Genomic DNA, 9,627 nt, shown 5'->3' with positions numbered 1-9,627 from the left:
AGCATATCAATCATGCAACAATGCAAAAACAATGAAACTAGTGTAGGCCTAATTATATTTTACATTAGTAAAGCAGTACTCTGATGTGCATGCTTTCACAAACTTTTGTGAACAATCTTAGCACTTTAAACATTGACTGTTTTGAAGTGCATGTATAGCAATATAGTATAAAAAAAATAATAATTGTGATGATATTACAATTTGATGGGGGGTGGGAGGAGGGGGTGGGTTCATGTAGGTGGGCCCTATGACCCCAAAGTATGCCTTGACTGGGCCTCAGGTCAAAGAAGTTTGAGAAAGGCTGATGTAGACGACAAAGCAGCAAGGAGGCGTCGTGTGATCATTTAAACAAGTTTTATGACAAGGTCGATGAGGGTGGGAAAAATCGTACATTTCTGTGCAAACTTTGCCCGCACTTCAGTCACATTGTCTTTTAAGAAAATGCAGTCCATTTTTCGGTTTCAGCAGTCAACAACCTTGACTATTTGAAGATACTAATCTATTGTGTACAGTAATGGGCTATCAGTAGTATGTAAACAGTTCATGTGTTATGTGATTTACATAAACTTGTAAACAACATAAATGTTAAAAGCTGGTATTGTGTTTCCTGAATTCTTACATTCAGGCATTCAAATGAAATGTAATTAAATAGCATATCAATCATGCAACAATGCAAAAACAATGAAACTAGTGTAGGCCTAATTATATTTTACATTAGTAAAGCAGTACTCTGATGTGCATGCTTTCACAAACTTTTGTGAACAATCTTAGCACTTTAAACATTGACTGTTTTGAAGTGCATGTATAGCAATATAGTATAAAAAAAATAATAATTGTGATGATATTACAATTTGATGGGGGGTGGGAGGAGGGGGTGGGTTCATGTAGGTGGGCCCTATGACCCCAAAGTATGCCTTGACTGGGCCTCAGGTCAAAGAAGTTTGAGAAAGGCTGATGTAGACGACAAAGCAGCAAGGAGGCGTCGTGTGATCATTTAAACAAGTTTTATGACAAGGTCGATGAGGGTGGGAAAAATCGTACATTTCTGTGCAAACTTTGCCCGCACTTCAGTCACATTGTCTTTTAAGAAAATGCAGTCCATTTTTCGGTTTCAGCAGTCAACAACCTCAGAACTGACCCTTCAGGCCTCTCAGGAGGCACTGGCCTTCTAACCTAGCGACCACCTGAGCAACCAGCATGATTGCCCTAGCAACCAGCATAGCAACCACGTTATTTATGCGTTTTAGCTTATTGGATGTTGCGTTGATGCAGATAACTTTTGATCCGTGTGCCCGATTTTCATAAATGAGGTACCGTTGGAATCCTTGGATGAGGCCGAGTTCCGTGCCCCAGATCAAACCCACTCTTGCAGTTCCTCGGAACCGCAATTCTAGTTTATTATTCCTGTTCACCCACTTTTTGGCCGAACTACTGCTCCTAGACCGTTTGAGCTATCGACGCGGTTCTAACTCCAAAAATTCAGGCCCGAACCGGTGTATCTTGCTTGTTGCTTTCGTGTCGCTGGCCCTTGTCGTTTTCGCGGTATTCCCGTTTTTCGCCGTTTTTGGGCCCCATTGAAATCAATGGCGGAATGCTGGGGCTTTATGACATCACAGCACCTCATTACTTGCACCTGGTAGAGCTCTGCTGCTAGAGTTGATTACTTGCACCTGGCAGAGTTCTAAGCCATCTGGCAATGTCTAATGGGCTGGGCTGGGCTGTCTGTATATGAAGGTGTGTGCATGTAACTTTTGACCAGTATGTCCGATTTTCATGAATGAGGTACCGTTGGAATCCTTGAATGAAGCCCAGTTCAATGCCTTGCCAGCACTAAGTGTAAAGGTAATGTAAAAAAAGATGAGACAGCGCGAAGCGCTGTCTCATCTTTTTTTTAAAGCCAAACCATGTTGATACAGGTCATTAAAAAATATATATATATATATTTTCCAAATCCATTCAGCCCAGTTCAATGCCTTGCCAGCACTAAGTGTAAAGGTCATGTAAAAAAAGAGGAGACAGCGCTGTCTCCTCTTTTTTTAAAGCCAAACCATGTTCATATAGGTCATTAAAAAAATAAATAAAGTATTTCACCAATCCATTCAGCCCAGTCCTTTACCCAGGTAGCTCTATTTGACAGTTGTATAGATTATTACATTGAGAAACACACTTTCATACAGATATCATGCATATCCACGCAGCATTACTAATCAAGTTACTCATCGTTGCCCAGCAAGAAGTCCACAATCAATTCAATTGTCTTGCCACGATCTGTAGAGCTTACAGACAACGTTATATTATTTTAGGTTCTGTATGCTATTTAAAGCCGACCTAACGCTGAGTCCCTTCTAGACGGTGTGTTGCAATGCATTCTGGGTGCTGTGCTGTGATTCGACGGCTCGTCACCTGACCCACCAAACAACAACTCTCTGGGATGTGGCAAATATCGCGTAAAAACCTTGTTGCCGGAACAACAGGGAAAAGGCAACAGGATAGCAGCACGAAAGATACACAGGATACACACGGAATTTTGATGGACGTCCTTATCAGTCTATGGTCTAACTTATAAACGTGTCGGGTCAACGTCAACGATAAGTAAGTTAGGCTAACGTAAACGTTAGCTATTTGCTGTTGTCATATGCTAGTGCTATATGCTTTAGGCTACGTGATGGCCATTTATCACACTAATTTTAGGTACTACTTTTACGAGGTCTGTAGTTCTGTCAAAATGTATCTTATCGTTGAACAGACTACAAGGTTATCTTCCTTAGACTTCGTAGATGTAGTTACTACAATTTGGAAGCGAATTTCGAAGTGTAAATATGGTTTTAGTGTGTAAACAGACCAACCGCGATTTTGCAATGAAGTTAATGGAGCCTTTTATGTAGGGCTTCTAGGCTACTTTCACGAAGTCTGTAGTTCTGTCAAAATGTATCGTATCTATGAACAGACTACATGATTATCTTCCTTAGACTTTGTAGATGTAGTTACTACAATTTGGAAGCGAATTTCGAAGTGTAAATATGGTTTTAGTGTGTAAACAGACCAACCGCGATTTTGCAATGAAGTTAATGGAGCCTTTTATGTAGGGCTACTAGGCTACTTTCACGAAGTCTGTAGTTCTGTCAAAATGTATCTTAACCATGTAGTATGTTTATAGATATCTTCCTTAGACTTCGTAGATGTAGTTACTACAATTTGGAAGCGAATTTCGAAGTGCAAATATGGTTTAAATGTGTAAACAAGACGCCTGATGTTTAATGTTAATGAATGGGCACAGTATTATTGTGTACAGTAATGGGCTATCAGTAGTATGTAAACAGTTCATGTGTTATGTGATTTACATAAACTAGTAAACAACATAAATGTTAAAAGCTGGTATTGTGTTTCCTGAATTCTTACATTCAGGCATTCAAATGAAATGTAATTAAATAGCATATCAATCATGCAACAATGCAAAAACAATGAAACTAGTGTAGGCCTAATTATATTTTACATTAGTAAAGCAGTACTCTGATGTGCATGCTTTCACAAACTTTTGTGAACAATCTTAGCACTTTAAACATTGACTGTTTTGAAGTGCATGTATAGCAATATAGTATAAAAAAAATAATAATTGTGATATTACAATTTGATGGGGGGTGGGAGGAGGGGGTGGGTTCATGTAGGTGGGCCCTATGACCCCAAAGTATGCCTTGACTGGGCCTCAGGTCAAAGAAGTTTGAGAAAGGCTGATGTAGACGACAAAGCAGCAAGGAGGCGTCGTGTGATCATTTAAACAAGTTTTATGACAAGGTCGATGAGGGTGGGAAAAATCGTACATTTCTGTGCAAACTTTGCCCGCACTTCAGTCACATTGTCTTTTAAGAAAATGCAGTCCATTTTTCGGTTTCAGCAGTCAACAACCTTGACTATTTGAAGATACTAATCTATTGTGTACAGTAATGGGCTATCAGTAGTATGTAAACAGTTCATGTGTTATGTGATTTACATAAACTAGTAAACAACATAAATGTTAAAAGCTGGTATTGTGTTTCCTGAATTCTTACATTCAGGCATTCAAATGAAATGTAATTAAATAGCATATCAATCATGCAACAATGCAAAAACAATGAAACTAGTGTAGGCCTAATTATATTTTACATTAGTAAAGCAGTACTCTGATGTGCATGCTTTCACAAACTTTTGTGAACAATCTTAGCACTTTAAACATTGAATGTTTTGAAGTGCATGTATAGCAATATAGTATAAAAAAAATAATAATTGTGATGATATTACAATTTGATGGGGGGTGGGAGGAGGGGGTGGGTTCATGTAGATGGGCCCTATGACCCCAAAGTATGCCTTGACTGGGCCTCAGGTCAAAGAAGTTTGAGAAAGGCTGATGTAGACGACAAAGCAGCAAGGAGGCGTCGTGTGATCGATCATTTAAACAAGTTTTATGACAAGGTCGATGAGGGTGGGAAAAATCGTACATTTCTGTGCAAACTTTGCCCGCACTTCAGTCACATTGTCTTTTAAGAAAATGCAGTCCATTTTTCGGTTTCAGCAGTCAACAACCTTGACTATTTGAAGATACTAATCTATTGTGTACAGTAATGGGCTATCAGTAGTATGTAAACAGTTCATGTGTTATGTGATTTACATAAACTAGTAAACAACATAAATGTTAAAAGCTGGTATTGTGTTTCCTGAATTCTTACATTCAGGCATTCAAATGAAATGTAATTAAATAGCATATCAATCATGCAACAATGCAAAAACAATGAAACTAGTGTAGGCCTAATTATATTTTACATTAGTAAAGCAGTACTCTGATGTGCATGCTTTCACAAACTTTTGTGAACAATCTTAGCACTTTAAACATTGACTGTTTTGAAGTGCATGTATAGCAATATAGTATAAAAAAAATAATAATTGTGATGATATTACAATTTGATGGGGGGTGGGAGGAGGGGGTGGGTTCATGTAGGTGGGCCCTATGACCCCAAAGTATGCCTTGACTGGGCCTCAGGTCAAAGAAGTTTGAGAAAGGCTGATGTAGACGACAAAGCAGCAAGAAGGCGTCGTGTGATCATTTAAACAAGTTTTATGACAAGGTCGATGAGGGTGGGAAAAATCGTACATTTCTGTGCAAACTTTGCCCGCACTTCAGTCACATTGTCTTTTAAGAAAATGCAGTCCATTTTTCGGTTTCAGCAGTCAACAACCTCAGAACTGACCCTTCAGGCCTCTCAGGAGGCGCTGGCCTTTAACCGCAGCCAGAAGAGAGTCAGCAGAAATTTGATTGCCTTTAAAAAATCTGACTTCTTAAAAAATCTTAAACTGGCTGCATTACGTGATTATTTCTGAGATTCTGATACATTTTTAACCATGACCTATACACAGTTCTGGTTTGAAAATGTATCTCTTAAAATGATCACTTTATGCCGTCAGCTTAAGATGGCTTACTAGCAACTAACTAATTACCCTAGCAACAACCTAGAAACCACCCCGTAATGTCAACCTAGCGACCACCATAGCAACCAGCATTGCAACCACGTTATTTATGCGTTTTAGCTTATTGGATGTTGCGTTAATGCAGATACCTTTTGATCCGTGTGCCCGATTTTCATAAATGAGGTACCGTCGGAATCCTTGGATGAGGCCGAGTTCCATGCCCCTGATCAAACCCACTCTTGCAGTTCCTCGGAACCGCAATTCTAGTTAAATGTTGCACTCACACGCACGGACAAACACATAAACACACATGCACGCACAAGCACAGATACATACGCAAGCACACACACACAAATAACATAACAGAAACACATATAAACAAACACGCACAGACACACATAAAATGGGTCCCATTTAGAAGTGGCCACTTCATTTGCGCTTCCCGTGATTCACGCAGCTGCGTGAAATGTATTACAACTTTTCGCCACGAGGTGGCAGCTTAAGTCCACGGTAGCATTGCCTGTAAACAGGGCAACGGACTGCATTTAGAGGTGTTGCAAGCGGCAGTGTGATTGATACTGTAAGCCAGTGTTTCCCAAAGTCTGGGTCGCGACCCACGGGTGGGTCGCAGGAGATTTTATTTGGGTCGCCAGCACAATTTATGTTGTGTTATAGGCCTAACTGATACCATTTGTCATTTGATACCAGGAAAGCTAACAGTTTTCTATTAGGATGTAGATTGTTAACTACCACAGTCACGGTTTTGTCATAAAAGCTCATGAAACTGGCGCATGAAACTGGGCGACGAACGCATCGCAGTGGGGGTGCCAGCATGGATATCTACCTCTTAAAATGAAACCATTCTATGGGGCGCCTGCCATGTACCTAGGGACATGAATCCGCCTATTTGCACGAACATTAATAGATACCAGTTCCTCAACTTTACCGATTAAAATCTAGTGACCGTGCTGTCAACTAAAGAGACATCCATAGACCGGACATAAGGCCATTCAATTTGCATACAGTTTCGATTGCAGATGCAATCTTTAAAGTTAATAGCAACCTCCTCACATTCTTATTTCTGATTTAAAATGCACAACAGTGCATTATATTAGTCTACAATTTAAATGGGCATTTTAAACACTATTCCTCTCGTTTTCTACCTCGCTAACTCCAAAGTAAAGGCGCATTCTTCCGGCTATTGCGCAAACGCCTCTTGTTCTGATATGACTATAGGCCTACAATATAATATAATACAACAATACAATATAACAACTTGAGTTATTTGCTGTTTACATTGGAATTGACATCCACAGTGTTATGGACCCATTTGTCTGCAACGCAACGTAGCCTACAACATTTTTTTTTAGAAATACAGGAACAGCTATGCTGTACTATGCTGACGAATGAGGACTGCGCAACATGCGAGAATTTCCCCTACTCTCAGATGCGCATTAAAACGTATCTTTTCAGTAGTCATTTCCAACTTTTCACGCTGATGGTGCTCAAAATGCAACACAACCGTGTTCAAAGCAGGGATCCTATAGCAATGTATGGTTGGGGGAGGCATAGAAAAGTAGGAGAACCTGTGGCCTAAAACAATATTGGTAGTTGCAGGGTAATGGGTTGCGATGGTCTGTCATTTTTAAAAAGTGGGTCGCCAGAAAAAAAGTTTGGGAAACACTGCTGTAAGCTACAGAATGATACTAAACAGTGTTTCCCACAGAATTGGATTCAATTTGTGGCGGTAGCTGACTTGGACAACGAGGGGGTGGATGGGGCATCGTCTTGGTAGTCAGGCCCGGGGTGGGTAATCGGGAGAATCGGGAGAATTCCGGGTGGGCCGCTTCACTTTTGGGCCGGTCGAGGAAAAAAATATTGACATTTGTCACGTTTGTCTAACTTCTCTTAAAGTAGGCTACACGTTCCGCATTCTGTGCATGGCACCGTTGCCTCTGCATGGGTTGTAGCCTACCGTGTGAGGGAGTTCTCCCCTCCCAAAGAGAGCCCGTCTTTTCCAAAAAAAGTTTTCTCAGATAGGGATAGCCGGGCCGGCCCTACAGTAGCCATAAGCGTCAGGAAGGATGGATGGTAGAAAGAGGCCAGGAGGGACTGAAACGGCCAGGTAGATGCTGCTAAATGTGCCAAGCTTTTAGATTAGGCCTACAGACAAAAGTGGCAACTGGTAAAGAGAGATAGCTATAGGCAATGATTATTAGCAGTTATTGGGCTAATATTGGACGTTTGTAACGTTGTCAAGCTATTTGCAAGCAACATATTACATTTCTTAAAATATTAGCCTTTTGTATCCGATTCATAGACTTTGCAGTATGCAAATATTAATAACAAAACTGAAGTTTGATCTGTGTAGGCCTATGCGGTAAAAATTGTAGCCTCTGAGCAGCAGATCAACCAGTCGACCACTGAAAATGATGAGCCCGAAATTAGTGATAAAGAGGCCATGACTACAGGGACAAGTAGAGAGGATAAATTAAAGTTATTTAATGTAAGAAAGAGCCAAATATGTACGCTACATGATGAACCTATATGCCTTGTTTGCTTAAAAGAGGGTGTAGTAAAGGAGTAGGCTAAATCACCAAACAACAATATAGCCTATACCCATGCAAAAAACATGTAGCCTAAACATTAGTTCAATATGCCTCTTTGTGGAAGCGTGGGATAGGCTACATTTCAAAGGCTTTCTTTCTTTCTGTTTTTGTTAACTTGTGGAATAGTGGAATATTTTTTGTTAACTTCTCAGTTGAAGTGAATTAATATAACCTTTACACATTTGTTGAACCATGGTACTAATAAAAACTACAGGATAGTAAGAGCTGAAATGTTGCTTCATTTATCCAATTTCCACCACTATGGAAAACGTGGGCCGGTCTTGGGCCTTGAACTCCCGGGCTGAAAAGTGGCCCCACTCCGGCCCTGTTGGTAGTGTATAGGTCTAATTGAGTTTAAAGGCTGCTGATATGTGGATGCAATTCATAACGTTTTCTAAATAGTTAAAATAAAGGTTCGTACTTCTCCTTGGGACAAGCACTTTTGAATTTTGGAAAACACTTTTCCACTTCCATTTACATCGGGATTTTGCAAACATTCAGAGTCAATAAAATGACAAGCAGTTGTAAGTAGGCTAAGCATGCTAAATTCGACATCCAAACAGTAACCTATTCTAACGTTAGCTTTGAGATACTGCTTGGCTACATTGAAGAGACTAAACTATGTTGTTGCATGTTGCAGTTTTGAACAAATTTGCGCAGCATGGTCACGATGCTAAGCGGATTTAATAGCAATTTAGCCAGACATCTTCTATGCAATGGTTCTATGTGGCAACAACAATCCTTCAACAATCGTGAATATTTTGTTAAATGCACATGCAGAGGAGAGGCAGCGGGCTACGAGAGAGAGCGGGGCAGGGCAAGGAAAGGCTGCGTGCGTTAAAAGCGCAGCTCAATGGCAATTCAAGGATTTGATCTTATATTTAATTTAAATTAAATTACATTAAATTAAACATAAAATATTTATATGTGGCGGCCGATTTTTATTGTGTGGCGCTCCGCCACAGATTAGTCAATGTATGGGAAACACTGCTAAAGATCACCTTGTTGAAGTCATACAGTAGACTAGGCTGAATCAGAGCCTACTTTTTTATCAAGCTGGGGCCAGAGATGATTAACCTGACTCTCGCCAGATGAATTTCGTTCCGCCTAGCTCCACTCACATCCATCTGGGATCGGTTCCGTTGAGAGTGATTTCAGCACTAGATTGTATGGTAGAGCCAATCAGGATGCAGGGCGGGAGTTTCATAGATGTGACGTAGCGCAGAAGCGACTGTGAGACTGTTCTCAGCGTCACGGGTTGGCTTCGATGTGAGTGGTTGAAGTAGCACGTCAATAGATGACGGACAAGTGGCTTATCCAATCTTATGCAAGGATTTTTTAATAAGGCCCAGCCTTCTTAAGCACCACTCCAATGGGTCGATCCCAGATGGATGAGTGGAGCTAGGCGGAGCTACATTCAGCTACATTCTCACTTGGCCTTGACACGTTATAGACAGAAGCAAAATTCTTGACACTTATTCAATAATGAAAATCTTCACAGTGGATCAACAATCTCCCTCGGAGTGCAGTGCCCATAATTTGCATTGACCTGGGGTAAATTTAGTCAAAAAACACTTAAAGT

The 9,627-nt window shown here is 40.5% G+C and overlaps 1 protein-coding gene across 1 annotated transcript in view; it reads left to right on the top strand.

Moving 5' to 3' along the window:
• The first annotated feature begins 2,526 nt into the window (after nucleotides 1–2,526).
• The window catches only part of akap11 (A kinase (PRKA) anchor protein 11), a 97,645-nt gene continuing 90,544 nt past the window's right edge, over nucleotides 2,527–9,627 (top strand). Inside the window, exon 1 of the mRNA XM_076264193.1 lies at nucleotides 2,527–2,592. The gene's annotated coding sequence lies outside the window, so the exon portion shown is untranslated. The remainder of the gene's footprint in view (nucleotides 2,593–9,627) is intronic.

The sequence above is a fragment of the Alosa pseudoharengus genome, unplaced genomic scaffold (genome assembly GCF_046254945.1).
Source record: "Alosa pseudoharengus isolate Yale_2024_CS ecotype anadromous, Long Island Sound unplaced genomic scaffold, YU_APseudo_1.1 YU_APseudo_1.1_scf_3, whole genome shotgun sequence".
NCBI lineage: Eukaryota > Metazoa > Chordata > Actinopteri > Clupeiformes > Clupeidae > Alosa > Alosa pseudoharengus.
The sequence above is the reverse complement of the archived record's forward strand: the minus strand, read 5'-3'. Positions and strand labels throughout refer to the sequence as shown.